This window comes from Gossypium arboreum, chromosome 12 (assembly GCF_025698485.1).
Source record: "Gossypium arboreum isolate Shixiya-1 chromosome 12, ASM2569848v2, whole genome shotgun sequence".
NCBI classification, from domain to species: Eukaryota; Viridiplantae; Streptophyta; class Magnoliopsida; order Malvales; family Malvaceae; genus Gossypium; species Gossypium arboreum.
In genome coordinates this window covers 79,860,468-79,875,340 of record NC_069081.1, presented here as the reverse complement: position 1 = coordinate 79,875,340, position 14,873 = coordinate 79,860,468, and the positions used below count along the sequence as shown (strand labels likewise).

At 35.9% G+C, this 14,873-nt stretch overlaps 1 non-coding gene across 1 annotated transcript; it reads right to left on the bottom strand.

The window, feature by feature from the left end:
* Positions 1-12,976: 12,976 nt before the first annotated feature.
* LOC128286055 (small nucleolar RNA R71) lies at positions 12,977-13,083 on the bottom strand. Its single transcript, XR_008276601.1, has one exon. It is a non-coding gene; the product is annotated as a small nucleolar RNA R71 (small nucleolar RNA).
* Positions 13,084-14,873: the final 1,790 nt, after the last annotated feature.

Here is a 14,873-nt window from a genome sequence, read left to right as displayed (position 1 = left end):
CCCAGATTTAGGTCTTACATGAATTCCACTTCACACACTTAGTGCTCTTATTCATTCGTTATTACACATTGAAATGACTTACCCAAGTCTATAAACATCACGTATGTACACTTTTAAACATATCGTCTCATATAAATTTGAATTCGTATAATAATGAACACTTAAACTTTGCTCAATTTACCGGCACGAAGCCTACTAGGCACGGAGGCCCGAATACACGTCACCAGCATGATTGCTCTTCGGGACCTAGCCCGGATACATCACTAGCACGAATGCTCTTCGGAACTTAGTCCGGATACATCACTAGCACGAATGCTCTTCGGAACTTAGTCCGGATACGTCGCTAGCATGAATGCTCTTCGGAACTTAGCCCAGATATATCACTAGCACGAATGCTCTTCGGAACTTAGCCCGGATATATCACTAGCACGAATGCTCTTCGGGACTTAGCCCGGATATATCACTAGCACGAATGCTCTTCGGGACTTAGCCCGGATCATCGTCGAGACCTTTAGCTCGGATGAAATCTCCACACAAAGCCAGCGAATTTTAATCCGGACATAATCTCTGTACCTAGCCATCGGGTCTTTACCCGGACATAATCTCTTCATACAGTCAGCGGGTCTTTAAACTCGGATTCACATCACTGAGTCTCATACATATTTATTCACATGTTATCATGTTTCACATGGCACAAATCACATTTATAATTTAATCAATTCATTCACATGTAAACATATAACATGATTCTTGACTTTAAGTCGTAAATATCATTCAAATCTAATACATGTATGCTTCTTTTACTAAACTTTCAGCTCAATAAGTAATCACACAAAAGCATATATCCCCAATCTCTTCCTTTGTTCATTTCTCTAATAACCTTATTATGATAAGGACAATGGGACATCATTCATCTATCATACATGTATATCATGGCATTTTAAATTAAATACCAAATTCACTTACTCAAAACGTACTTATGTTATACCCTTCTTAATATTGACACATCATAAGCATGTCTCAGTCCTCTCAATACCATCTGCCACACTTTCGATCGGGATCGAATTCATTACAATAAATAAACACATTTTCAATTGTCGAAATCACCACACTATCAAATAATCACATAATGGCATGTATAGCTAGACCCAAACGTATTACGGTAGTCCTAGAATCGACTAAACCGTAGCTCGATACCAATAAAATTGTAACACCCGCACCGAGTCCGTTACCGGAGTCGAACACAAGGTACACACAGACTTAGCTTAATTGTTTTCACAGTCCATAAAAAAAATTTTCCAGACTAGCTGGTTACTGCATCACTGTCGCTTTAAAAATCATATCTTGAGTTTTAAAGCTCGAAAATCAGTTTCGTAATTCTTCCCTGAAACTAGACTCATAAGTCCATCAACATATTTTTTTCTAGAATTTTTGGTCGGGCCAATTAGTACAGTTTATTAGTTAAAGTCTCCCCTGTTGCAGGGACCGACTGCACTGACCTTCGTGCATTACGAATTGGATATCTCCCTGTACAGGGCTTCAATACTGATGCCGTTTGTTTCTATAGAAACTAAACTCAGAGAGGAATCTATACATATATGGAATGACTCCTAATTATCTCTGGTTAATTTACAATGAATTTCCAAAGTCAGAACAGGGGATCCAGAAACCGTTCTGGCCCTGTTTCACGAGAACTTTAATATCTCTTAATATATAACTCATATGACCGTTTCGTTTCTTCTATATGAAAATAGATTCATCAAGGTTCATTTACATAATTTATTCACTATTTAATACCATTCCTACTATTTTTAGTGATTTTTCACATCCACATCACTGCTGCTGTCAGCATCTGCCTTTAAGGTAGGCTTGACCTATTTCATGGTTTCCATGATTCAATTGGCCCCTTTTGCATACATAGCACAAGGTGTGATCATGATTAACCATTCCAATGGCTAATCGTTTCAAAACAATTCCATACCTCATAATGATCAACATACAAACGATTATAGTACTATGCTAGAAACGATATAAGCCATTTTCGCATGGCTATCCGAATTTACACAAAACCGAAAGGTACATAACCTACAACAAAAGGGTAGTCCTATACATGCCATTTCAAAGTTCAACCAAAATTGTACCAAAATGGGGGCTTTGATAGTGTGGATGACTTCGACTTCAATGATCCCGAATCCGATAGCTAACAGCAAAATCTATAAAACAGAGAAACAGAGAAAACGGAGTAAGCATTTAATGCTTAGTAAGTTTTAAGCAAAACAAAGTGTTCTCAATCACTATCATTGGTCATTCATATCAACTGTTCGATGAAGTTAATCCAGGGCTTCATCTCGATCTATAATATCATTAAACGCAACACTTGGCTGCCACATAAATACTTTCGAATAATAATGACCTAGATGGTCAAATATTTCCCAAGCACATTCTTCATCGATTTTCAACTTCAATAATCCTTTCCACTTGTTCATAATCACATCCATGCTTTTAAGTATTTCAACATGACAAGTACTAAATTACCATAGGCACATAAAGAACCAAACATATTCCTTATCACATATACGTAAGCTTACAAATCATAATCCTTACCTTGTACTGGCACATCTAGCTCAACCCAACCCATACTCAAATCATAGGCTTTTGGGCAGAATATGCACTAATACATAAGAATATTTCATCGCATACTTTACTATACAACATACCATTACCAATTAGATCATTCTCATATTTGGAGTTATAATATTAGTCACATTTACCTACCTCTTTGATACTGATAATTCACCTCGAAATCACCCCACCGATGGGTAAGTAATACGTACCTGAACATCTTAAATACATAATACTTATTTGATGGTAACTTAATGCAGATACTCAATATCAAAGTCTTACTTGAATCCTAGCCTTTAGCAGTCGGGTCTTTAAAGCTCGAATCTAGTACGAGCACGAAGCCTACGGACATTAATCAGGATAATATTCTCGCATAATGCCTGCGGGGTTTTAACCCGGATATAGTACTGACACAAATGCCCCTTGGGACTTATCACATTTATACACTTTCATATTCATCGCATTGGCCATTCGGCCTTATCACTTATATACACTTTGACATTCATCACATCGGCCATTCGGCCTTATCACATATATATATCTCATACATGTTTCATACTAGCCATTTGGCTTTACCACACATATATCTCATACATATTTCACACTAGCCATTTGGCTTTACCACACATATATCACATACATATTTCACACTAGCCATTTGGCTTTACCACACATATATCACATACATATTTCACACTAGCCATTTGGCTTTACCACACATATATCACATACATATTTCACACTAGCCATTTGGCTTTACCACACATATATATATTTAACTTGTATATCAATTTCAGCAATGGCTTATAAGCAACTCAAATGGTTTTATTAAGGTTTACAACAAAATCCCAAATTCAGCACAAGCTGTTTTTCCTGAGCAATAGTCATTAAATTATTCATAAATGGAGCTACGAAACTCCAAATGAAGTGCTGTTAATTTTCCCTGAATATAGACTCGTATATCTTCCATCTATAAATTTTTCAGAATTTTTAGTTTGGCCAATCAATACCAGATTTTTCTTAAAGTTTCCCCTGTTTCACTGTTTGACTAACCTGACCAGTCTTCACTACGAATCAAAATTCTCATTGTACAGAATTCAAAGTATGTTCTATTTGATTTCATTTGAAACTAGACTCATTAAGGAGTCTAAGCATATAAATTTTATCTTGTAACCATTTTTGTACAAATTATAGTGATTTTCTCAAAACAGAACAGGGATTTCGGTGTCATTCTGACCCTGTCCCACACAACTTTAAATATCTCTTTATAGGAAATTTCTTTGCTTCCACGGTCTCTTTTATAGGAAACTAGACCAACTAAGCTTTGATTACATATTTTATTCGGCCTATAATTCCACACAAACAATTTATAGTGATTTTCTAAAATCACGTTACTGCTGCTGTCCCAAGCAAACTATTACATTTTGCTCTTAAATTTCCAAGTCCAAACACTTATGAACTTACCATTTGAGTTTAAGACATATCATGGCCACATCATATCTTATTAAATCAACTCATTATGTCCTAATATGATTGAATTTACTCAACGTTTAATACTTAAAACTTACCTCGGAGTGGTCGACGATTAGATGTCCACGGCTATTCGCTTACTCTCTTTTCCCTATCCGACTTTGATCCTCTTTGCTCTTAAGCTTAAGTAAAACAATAGATTTGCTTAAGTACTTAACTAATATTATTCACTTAACAATCACATATCATTTAATCTTTATCTCAATACCAAACCGAGTTATGAGATCATACACCACACCATCAATTGAAGGTTAATTCATGGTAACATTAGTATTGAAAGGTTGCGTTGTGGGCAGCCTAAGAGGACCTGCAACACTTGGCTTAATTGCTGTAATATATCACATTCGGAGGCTGATTCGGACAGCATTAATAGTACAACATTTAGACAGCATGAACAGGGCAGCAATTAACGATACCAACAAGGTAAAATTCAGACAGCAATTTAACGGTTTCAACAATTATCAAACACAAGAAAATAAAAGTTCAAGGAAAACTCACCAAGGTTCCCAACACCGATTCCACCTATTCAATTTGCTCTTTCCTTGTCTACTACCACCTTCTCCTACCTTGTTAGCTAAATACAATCAACCCCAAAGTTACAAAAATAGATTATAACAACACAAGCATTCACTAGATTCTTTTAACACAAGTGAGAAACTCTTCATCTACTAGACATGCAACATTTGCAACTAGAAAAGAGAATCTTCTCTTCTCCCACATATTCGTCAAGCTCAAATCAACAATGCAACCAGAATTTGTCAACTAAAAGCTATGGGCAAGGGAGAGTTTAGAAGAGTTACCCTTCTACTTGAAAATTTTAACTTCTAAGCAAACAAATTCCATGGTTTTCCACTACATGCAGCTGCCCTCTCCTTTCTAGCTTCATTCCTTTCTTCTTCTTTTCATTTCAGCTAAGAAGAACCGATTTCTTCTTTTCTTTTGCTTCTCAAGTCACGGCAATGGGGGGAACATGGATGAGCAACCTTTTTTTTTTCTCATCACCCTCCCTTTTCATTTCTTTATTACTAACCCTTTATTTTATTCTTTCTCCCTAACACACTAACACAACATGTTTCCAACATGTTTCACCCCATAACATTTTGTCCCTCTCATGCTCATGGCCACCACTACCAAATTAGGGGAAATTGACATGCAAGTCCCCCTTTTATTTCATGCACTAATAGATCCTTATATTTTGACCTATCACATTTCAAAAGTGTCGCACATAAGTCCTATTGACTAAATTCACATGCAATTTACTAAATCAAAGCTTAAAACTTTCACACATTCGTATTCACATATAATAGTCATAAAATATGACGGCTAATTATTTTTATGACTCGATTTTGTGGTCTCGAAACCACTTTTCAACTAGGGTCAAATTAGGGGTGTCACATGTAGTACTGAGTGCAGGCTACTATGCATACCAGAGAGCTTCGGTTACAAGGGTGGTATATGCACAGGCCACCGGGTATCGATTATTATTTCGATGAGTTCAACGGGAAATTTACTAAGTGAAAATACATATGTACATGAATATGTGATGAATAAGTACAAATATATCTACGTGAAAATTTGTGAGCAATGTGGTCGATAGTTGAGCGAGTCTTTTGGTAAGATAGAATGGAGTAAGTGAAAATATGTAAAAGTGAAATTTTGTAATAGAACAATTTTGGACAGCAGTAGTTGTGTGAATTTGAAAAATCACCAAAAATGGTATAAACTGAATTAAAGGTTGAATAAGAAATTAAATTAAAGCTTAATTACTATATTTTCTCATAAAATAAATGGTGAAGGTAAAAGAATTTCATATTTTGTGATAATTGGATTTTTGTGAGACAAGGTCAGAATGATTTTGGAATCTCCTATTATTATTTGGTAAAACCATTAAAAATTGTAAAAAAAATAATTATGGGTCATAATTTGCATGATTAAAATCCTTAATGAGTCTAGTTTCTTGAAAATTAGCAGTTCTCAATTTGGAGTCCCGTACCATGAGATAAATAATTTTTCGTGAAGAGAGGTTAGAACTGTCAAACAGTGAAATAGGGGTATATTTAATAAATAAACTGTATTTATTGGCTGAACAAAAAATTCTAAAAATTTTATGGTAAGAAAATATATGAGTTTAGTTTAAGAAAAAATTAACTGATATTAATTTTGAGTTTCGTATCTCTAGATATAAATAAATTAGTAACTATGACTCGAGAAAACAGCATGACCAGAAAATCAGCAAAAGTGTAATTATGATTAAATTTTCATGGAATCATCTTGATAATTTGCTTATTATTTTCATATGGACTTTCTAAGCTTTAAGCTTACCTCCTCTCAATTTCCTTACTGTTCTCAGGTCAGCTCGGGGTTGGAGGCCGTCGGAGGCAACATCACACTATCAAGCCAACAACTCCGGAGTATTGTCATATGTGTATTAAATACTTTCAAGTGAGTGGCATATATAAGTACTAGTTTTTTATGTTGGATGTTGTTATGATTAGCCAAATGTATCGGCTTATATTGATTTGTTGTATATGGCCATGAGATGTGGCTTAAATGGTTATGGCTTGTAAGCCTAGTTATTCTTGCTATGTGTTAATGTTTGTGATGTGTTTATAATTGGTTGTGATGAATGATTAGTACAAGACATGTACATGATGAATGCTTTAAGACCATTCGAGGTAGTCGTGGCCATGGAATGAATGTGTAGCAAGGTAGTATGATAATGATTGAATATGGAAAATTGTAGAATGTGAATTGGAATGTCTAACTTGGTGTAACATGAGTATAGGTAATAACACATGTATGACATCATGTAAATGCTTTAACGGAATTTTACAAAAGGATGATTAACCATTAAATTGATGTTATAAGGTGTGTCTATAATGTGAACAAATATGGGAGAGAATTAAGGACAACATAAGGTTTGGAAAATATCCTAAGTGTTGGCTACACGGGCAGAGACACGACCATGTGTCTTAGCTGTGTGGAGGATACGGCCTAGCACACGGGCGTGTGGCTTGGTCGTGTGGATCAATTTGTTTTGTTGACGTCATAAACAGAGAGTTTCACGGCCTGATGACACGGGCGTGTTGAAGACACACGAGCGTGTCTCTATGTCCACATGGACGTGTGACCCTGTTTCATGAAAATTTCTCTAATTTCTCCCGAAGCTATCTAAAGTCCTCGGTTTAGTCCTGAACCACCTCGATGTATGTTTTAGGCCTCGAACACCTGTATAAGGGATGATCTACATGTCTTTGAAAAGTTTTAATTTGGATGAAATTTTATGGCCCTGTTTTGCATGTTTGTGAATGTTTAAGTGCAGTAGCGCCTCGAACGCTATCCTGGCTTCGGATACAGGTAAGGGTGTTACCCGAAATAACAGTTCCGACTAGGGTCTAAACCGGGCTATTACACCCATTGTAAATGGAAAAATATATAGGATTTTTCCTATGTCATTTATCACATTTTACTTAAAATTGTTGTTAAAACTAAGTAATTGTTTAATAAATTAATGAAATATGTGAAAATATAAAATTAGGATATAGAAATTATTAAAATGTGATTTTATGTTTTATTATATAGTTTTCATGCAATAAATGGCTTATTTTATATTAATTTGAATATATTATATTTTTATGACATAAAATGGGTCATGCATGACTAAATTAAATAATAAAATATAAATTTATATTTCATAATTTATATTAAAATATTTCATTAATAATTTGGGTTTTAAATTAATTAATTAAATTGAATAAATTTTATTATTTGGTCCTCTAACTTGTTGATTTATTCTGGACAGGTTTGACAGCTTTGTTGGATTACAAAACCATCCAAATTGGGGACCAAGTCAACCCAAATATTGGCTGCACATGGCTGTCCATAAACCACTTTTTGGTTTAATTGCACATGGTCCTTGAAGAGTTGAAGAAATTAGAGATTTACTTGAAGATTTGCACTTGACTGAGTCTCAGTCTTGAGTTGTTGTGCCACTCAAATTGACCAAAAATCAGCTCAAATTCCTCAATTTATTACTGGCCACCCATGGAAGATGCTTCGAAAAATGAAAACTCCTATTTTTAGTAAACTATCCCCCTCTACTCACCTATAAATAAGACCTCATTCTCACATTTCTACTCATCCCTCATCACTCATCCCTCATCATTCATCATTCTCTCCTCTCTAAATTCTCTTAGCATTCTTCTTTTCTCCCCACACCTATCATCATATTTTCATAAAGACTTTAGCACTTGAGCCTCTTAAAGAACCCTTGGTCGGCCACCTTGGAGAGCCATCAGCAAAGGAACGGAGGAGCCTCGTCAGTCAGAGTCTTGGGTGACAGCCACTCTGAATTGGGCTTAATCTTTCTTTTATTTAATTTAATTTACAGATGTTTGCTAAATGTTCTTTGTTCTTGTTTACAACAATGTTAGCTTAATTTTATTTAAGCTAGGATGATTGCTTTGATTAAATAATATTTATTAAATTCATGCTTATAATGTTTGCGCCTCAATCGATCATGTTTTTAATTAAAATCAAGTCTGTATTTCATTCATACATGATTGAAATGCACTTGAATTAGCTGAGTGATCCTAACCAGACGACGGCTATTGGATGCATAATTGAAATGTGCATGCTCAATTTAGATCGTAACCCGATTAAATTTCAGGTTGCATAACAACCCTAACCAGGCTCTGTTATCTGCATAGTTTTTAGATTTGTGTGATTAAACTGTTTCAAACCTAACACGTCCCTGTTACTTCACACGAATACTAAGAAACCCTTAGTAAATAAAGATCAGTAAAATGCGTATTTACTAAGTAAAGGATTTTGAAAGGACCTAACGTGGTTTCCAAACTCATGAAAGATTGAGTTGCCATGGTATGTGTAACACCCCTCACCCGTATCCGACTCCGGGATAGGGCTCGAGGTATTACCGGGATTTCACGTTCATAAACATATTAAATCAGGTCACTAAGTTGCGCTCTAATTTAAAACTTTTCAAACATGTATATCATTTCCCTTAAATAGGCTTTCAATACCTAAAACATGTCTAGAGGCGATGCAGGACAAAACCGAGAATGTTTGATAAACTTTGGGCACCTTGGAAAATTTTCCTTATCTTAAAGTGTTACACGCCCGTGTAGATGGGCCGTGTGGACTCACACGCCCGTGTGACTTGGGACATGCCCATGCCCTTCGGCTGTGTGCAACACTGACTTATCAACACGGCCATGGCACACGCCCGTGCTGCCTGCCCGTGGGCAACACTGTCTTTTAGACACGGCAAGGACACACGCCCGTGTGGCCTACTCGTGTGCGTTTTTTATTTAAAAATTTAAGTGCAAGGGACACACAGCCATAGCCCACACCTAAGGGATGGAACCGTGTGTCACACATGGCCTTCTCACACGCCCGTGTGTCCGACCATGTGGACCCTAATAGGCTATTTTCTAAGCCTTAAGTCACCCCTTTCTACTCCTTATACCTAGTAGTTACCAAGTTCGAAGGAAAACATGATTATACACTTGTAAATGATCTTGATAAAACTAATTGTATTGAAACCTCATATCATTGGTTTCATACATGAAAGGTTATTTTCCATTTAGTGTTTATGGGTTTCCATGTCACTTTAATTCGTCCAAAATTGGCTCGTTTATGTAACTCATTGCCAGTTGGTAACAACCCATCACTTGTAAATAAAACCATACAAAAATTCATAGGTCATAGCCTATTTCAATTAAGCCAAATTTTCATGGCCATATACAAAAAGATAAACTTATTTTTACAAGCCCTCATTTGGCAAATCAAATGACACATATAAAAAAATACTCAAAAATCCTATACATGCCATTAAACAAAATAAAAATGTCTTTATACCAATGCTTGACTAGTTGATAGTGTGTCGACTCTCCAATCGTCTCCCAGTCCTTATGAGTCCTCGAGCTCTATGAAATAGGGAAAAAGAGAGGGGTAAGCATTTACATGCTTAGTATGCTCGAATAACCGAAAAGTAAACTTACCGTGTAATTATAATACATCCATATTTAAATCATGAAATCATCAATCATGAAATGATTCCCTATCACATGCACTCAATCAATGAGTTAGTCACATAACAAAGCATCATGTAATTTATGTAGGTGAGCTCATTATTCATCATCTTATTGACATACATTATATTAATCCCGTTGAGTTTCTAGGAAATCTCGATGGAATACCCATTATCCATTAATTCTTACGAATGATCATTTCACATATATGCACTCCCGTGAACCTCACATCCTATGGCGGGATTACTAGTCCAGGCCAAATCCCCATATCATGAACTCATAAGGTGATGTCGGGATTACCAGTCCAGGCTAAATCCCTTATAACGACAAACACCCTTAATGAGCTCAGATCTGAATTACCAGTCCAGGCTAAATTCAAACCCCATATCGAATTACCCATCCGGCCTAAATCCATAATGCACACATATTCTTCGGAAGGCTCGATCATTCAAGGAACACCCCTCTGGGCTAGATCCTTTTCATAATTGAGATCACGGATTACATGTCCAGGCTAAATCCTTACCGCAACACATGCAGGATCTCAAATCACATGTAATTATAGGTTACCATCGAATTCCTTTTATCAACCTTAACCGAGACATTTTTCACATGTTACCATCAAATATGCATTTCTATGATATTTCATGCCAATAATAAATTCAATCATTATGCATTCATAAATAATACAATTATGCATATTAGAGGTTTACTTTAAGTTATCCGAACTTACCTGGTAATTGTTTCGAAGTTGTGTTTCAGTTATTCCGAAACCTTGCATTTACCTCGATCGACCTCTGGAATTTGTTCCTCGGGGTCTATAACAACAAAATTATATCATTAATACACCACATTATACATCACAAGTCTAATTCTCACCCCCGATCCAAATAACTATTTTGCTCCTAACTTTGTATAATGAAACACATGCAATTTCTACCTTACCCAAGCCTAGCCGAACACTTTTCCCTCTTATGGTAGCCCACATTTTCCATTATTTTCACATTTCTACCACACATTTTACAACTTTTGCAAAAAGGTCCCTTTAGGGGTTTTTCATGAAAATCACCTAGGAAAAGTTCTTTAACACTTTTCAAACTTTCATATTCCTCCATAAACCATCAAAATACAAGTAACTCATGCATGGGTAAATTTTTAAACATGAACCCTAGCATGAAATATGGGTAGAAATGGAGAGAGTAAGCTATCAAGACTTCAAAATTATGAAGAACATTAAAAACGGGGCTTGGGAGCACTTACTAATGAGCTTAGAAAGCTTGAAAACCCTAGCTATGGAAACCCTAGAAATTTCGGCAGCATGGAGAAGAAGAATGGCTGATTTTTGGTTCATTTTTCCCATTTTATTTCACTTAAATGCCAAATGACCAAAATGCCCTTAGGCCCTTTCTTTCAAATTTCATCCATGCAAGCCTATTTTTGTCCAAAAATTTAGAATTTGGAAAAATTACTCTCCAAGACCTTATAATTCATAACCTAAAGCAATTTCATACAAATTGCTTCTAAAATCCAAGTTTTGCAATTTATTCAATTTAGTCCCAAATTTTCCAATTGGGCATTTACTCAAAGAATTCCTTCATGATACTTTAACACATAGATATTTTCATATTCTGAGCCTCGTAATCATCATAAAATAAATATTTTGATGTCAGATTTGTGGTCCCGAAACCACTATTTCGACTAGGCCCTATTTTGGGATGTTACAAAATGTTTTTTCCGAATATTATTAAGCATGTTGATAATAAATTGAGTTTAATTAAAGTAATTGTCCTAGTTTATTTATGTTATAATTGTTGCAAATTGTGTTTAATTTTTCTAAAATCTATTTCATTCATATAGTTCACATACTTAGGTTAATTTGCATTAGGGATCATTGCATTTAGTTTAAAATATTTTAATCATCACTTCTCTACTAAATTGTTTTTTTATTTACCAAATTGTTAATATAATTTTACAAATTAAGTGACTTAGCACAAAAACAATCCATGTGGAGACGATAACTCGATACTTACTAATTACTTGATAACGACTGCGTACACTTGCACAAACCTATGCATTACAAGTTTTTGGCACCGTTGCAGGGGACTGTCAACTGTTGCCATAGTCATTTCTTTCATGAAATTATTTATTTTCAATTTGATTTATTTCTAAAATTACTAACTTATTCTTTTTAATTTTGTGATTTTCTTTTCAGGTGTTAATGAGCATAGATCGAATTATCGATTTACTCCCTGTAGACCCTGAAATAGAGCGAACTTTCAGACAAAGAAGACATGAATGAACAGCTCAAAGACAAGTCAAGATGGACCTTGGAAATCAGAATCAAAACCAAGGTAATGAAACCGATCATGTATGAAATCCTATCCTCATTGACAATGATAGGGATCAATGCATCAGACAATATGCTGTGCCACTTTTCAGTGAGTTAAATCTAGGAATTAGAAGGCCAGATATTGAGGCAACCCAATTTGAATTGAAACCAGTGATATTTCAAATGCTCCAAACAATGGGCCAATTTAGTGGTATGCCCACGGAAGATCCACATCTCCACCTTCGATTGTTTGTGGAGATGAGTGATTCATTCAAGATAGCTAGTGTGACTGAAGACACACACATTGAGGTTGAAGTTGTTTCTGTACTCATTGCGAGATCGAGCACGAGTATGGCTCAATTCATTGCCACCAAGATCCATATCTACATGGCAAGAATTAGCAGAGAGATTTTTGGTTAAGTATTTCTCGCCTAGCAAAAACGCTAAGTTGAGGAACAAGATCACAACCTTCCAGCAATTAGATGACGAGTCTTTGTATGAGGCTTGGGAGCGATTCAAGGAGTTATTGCGTAAGTGTCCTCATCATGAGAATCCTCATTCTATCCAATTGGAGACATTCTATAATGGTCTCAATGCGCATACAAGATTGATGGTAGATGCTTCTGCGAATGGAGCAATTTTGTCTAAGTCTTATAATGAGGTTTATGAGATCATCGAGAGGATCGAGAGTAATAGCTATCAATGGACAACAAATTAAACTACTTCAGGAAGACGTGTAGCCAGAATTCATGAAGTTGACGCCCTCACTTCGTTATCAGCTCAAGTATCGCCTATTTCCTCTATGTTAAAATAGTTTATCACTAATAGTGCTAATAATTTTGCAGCTCAACCACCAAGTCCACACGAAGTAGTTTCCTATGTGTATTTTGGGAAAGGTCATTCTTTTGAGAATTGTTCATCAAATCCTGAGTCAGTGTATTATGTGGGGAACCAATATCAAAATAAGAGTGGACAAGGACCCTAGTCCAACTTCTATAATCCTTCATGGCGTAATCATCCTAAATTTTCTTGGAGCAACCAAGGAAATGGACCGAACCACAACTCATTGTAGCATAGACTCAACCAATCTCAAGGGTTTAATCAGCAAGCTCCAAAACCACCTCAAGCTAAGGCATCAAACAGTTTGGAGAACTTTTTCAAAACGTACATGGAAAAGAATGACGATTTGATCCAAAACCAAGCAGCAACACTAAAAAATTTGGAAAACCAAATGGGTCAGTTAGCTATGGAGCTTTGTAATAGACTGCGAGGAACCTTGCTGAGTGATATTGAGAATCCAAGAAATTTAGGTAAAGAACATATCAAGGCAGTGGCTGATAAACCATAATTTATACATATTTTTACCCCATTTTTAATGCATTTTATGGATGATTTCCCATTAGAATTGCTGAATTTGATGCTCCTAATGCTTTAATTTCATGTTTTATACTTAGGAGAGCATAGGAGAGCAAAAGGAACGAGAAACGGGCCAAAAACGGAGAAAATGGACCAAAGTACGAAATCAACACGGTCTGGACCTCCTCACACTGGCAGACCACACGATCGTGTCAATTTGGCAGGCTCGAGCACGGCCTGAAGTAGTCGCACATGGGCGTGTCAAACGGGCGTGTCCCTACCGAGCCCAAGTTGAGTCCAATTCGGAAAAGGCTAATTTTTAGGGCTCTTAAGGATTCCAAAGCCTATAAATACACCCTATAAGAGCAAGAAAAGGGGGCACACAGAATAGGGAGTAAGGAATTACTCCAATGAAGCCTCTCAGAAGTCAGACTCACCATCAATACTGAAGATCTCTCCTCAATTTCCCCTTCAAGAGTTTTGGGTTTTCTTTATGTTTTGTATTCTTTATTATTCTGAGATGTTTTCTTATTTAGTTATGAAATAAAACCCCTAAATACCTAAGGGGAATGAAACCTAAGACGAATCTTGTTATTAATTTCTGAATTGTATGATAAATATTTAACTTGTTCTTAATTATGTGTTCTTAATTCTTGTTTTGATATCCCAGGATACCAATTCAAGATAAGCCCTTATTCAGAGGAGGAATAGACCCTGTCTAAGAGTATATTTGTCATAATTAAGCGGAGTTGTTTGCGCGCCTAGACATAAGGTGACAAGATTTTATCGGATTAGGGTGAAACCTAATAAGGGGATCCATAGATCGAGTTAGTGCAACCCTAGGGTGTTAATTAGAGAAAGGTCTCAATTATTCAATCTAGGGATTAGACGTTTGAATAGGGATAATAACATAACTTAGGGATCTCTACGGAACAAGTTAAGTGAATAAATCGTCCAATTCGAAGCCAGAGTAACGAGTACAGTCT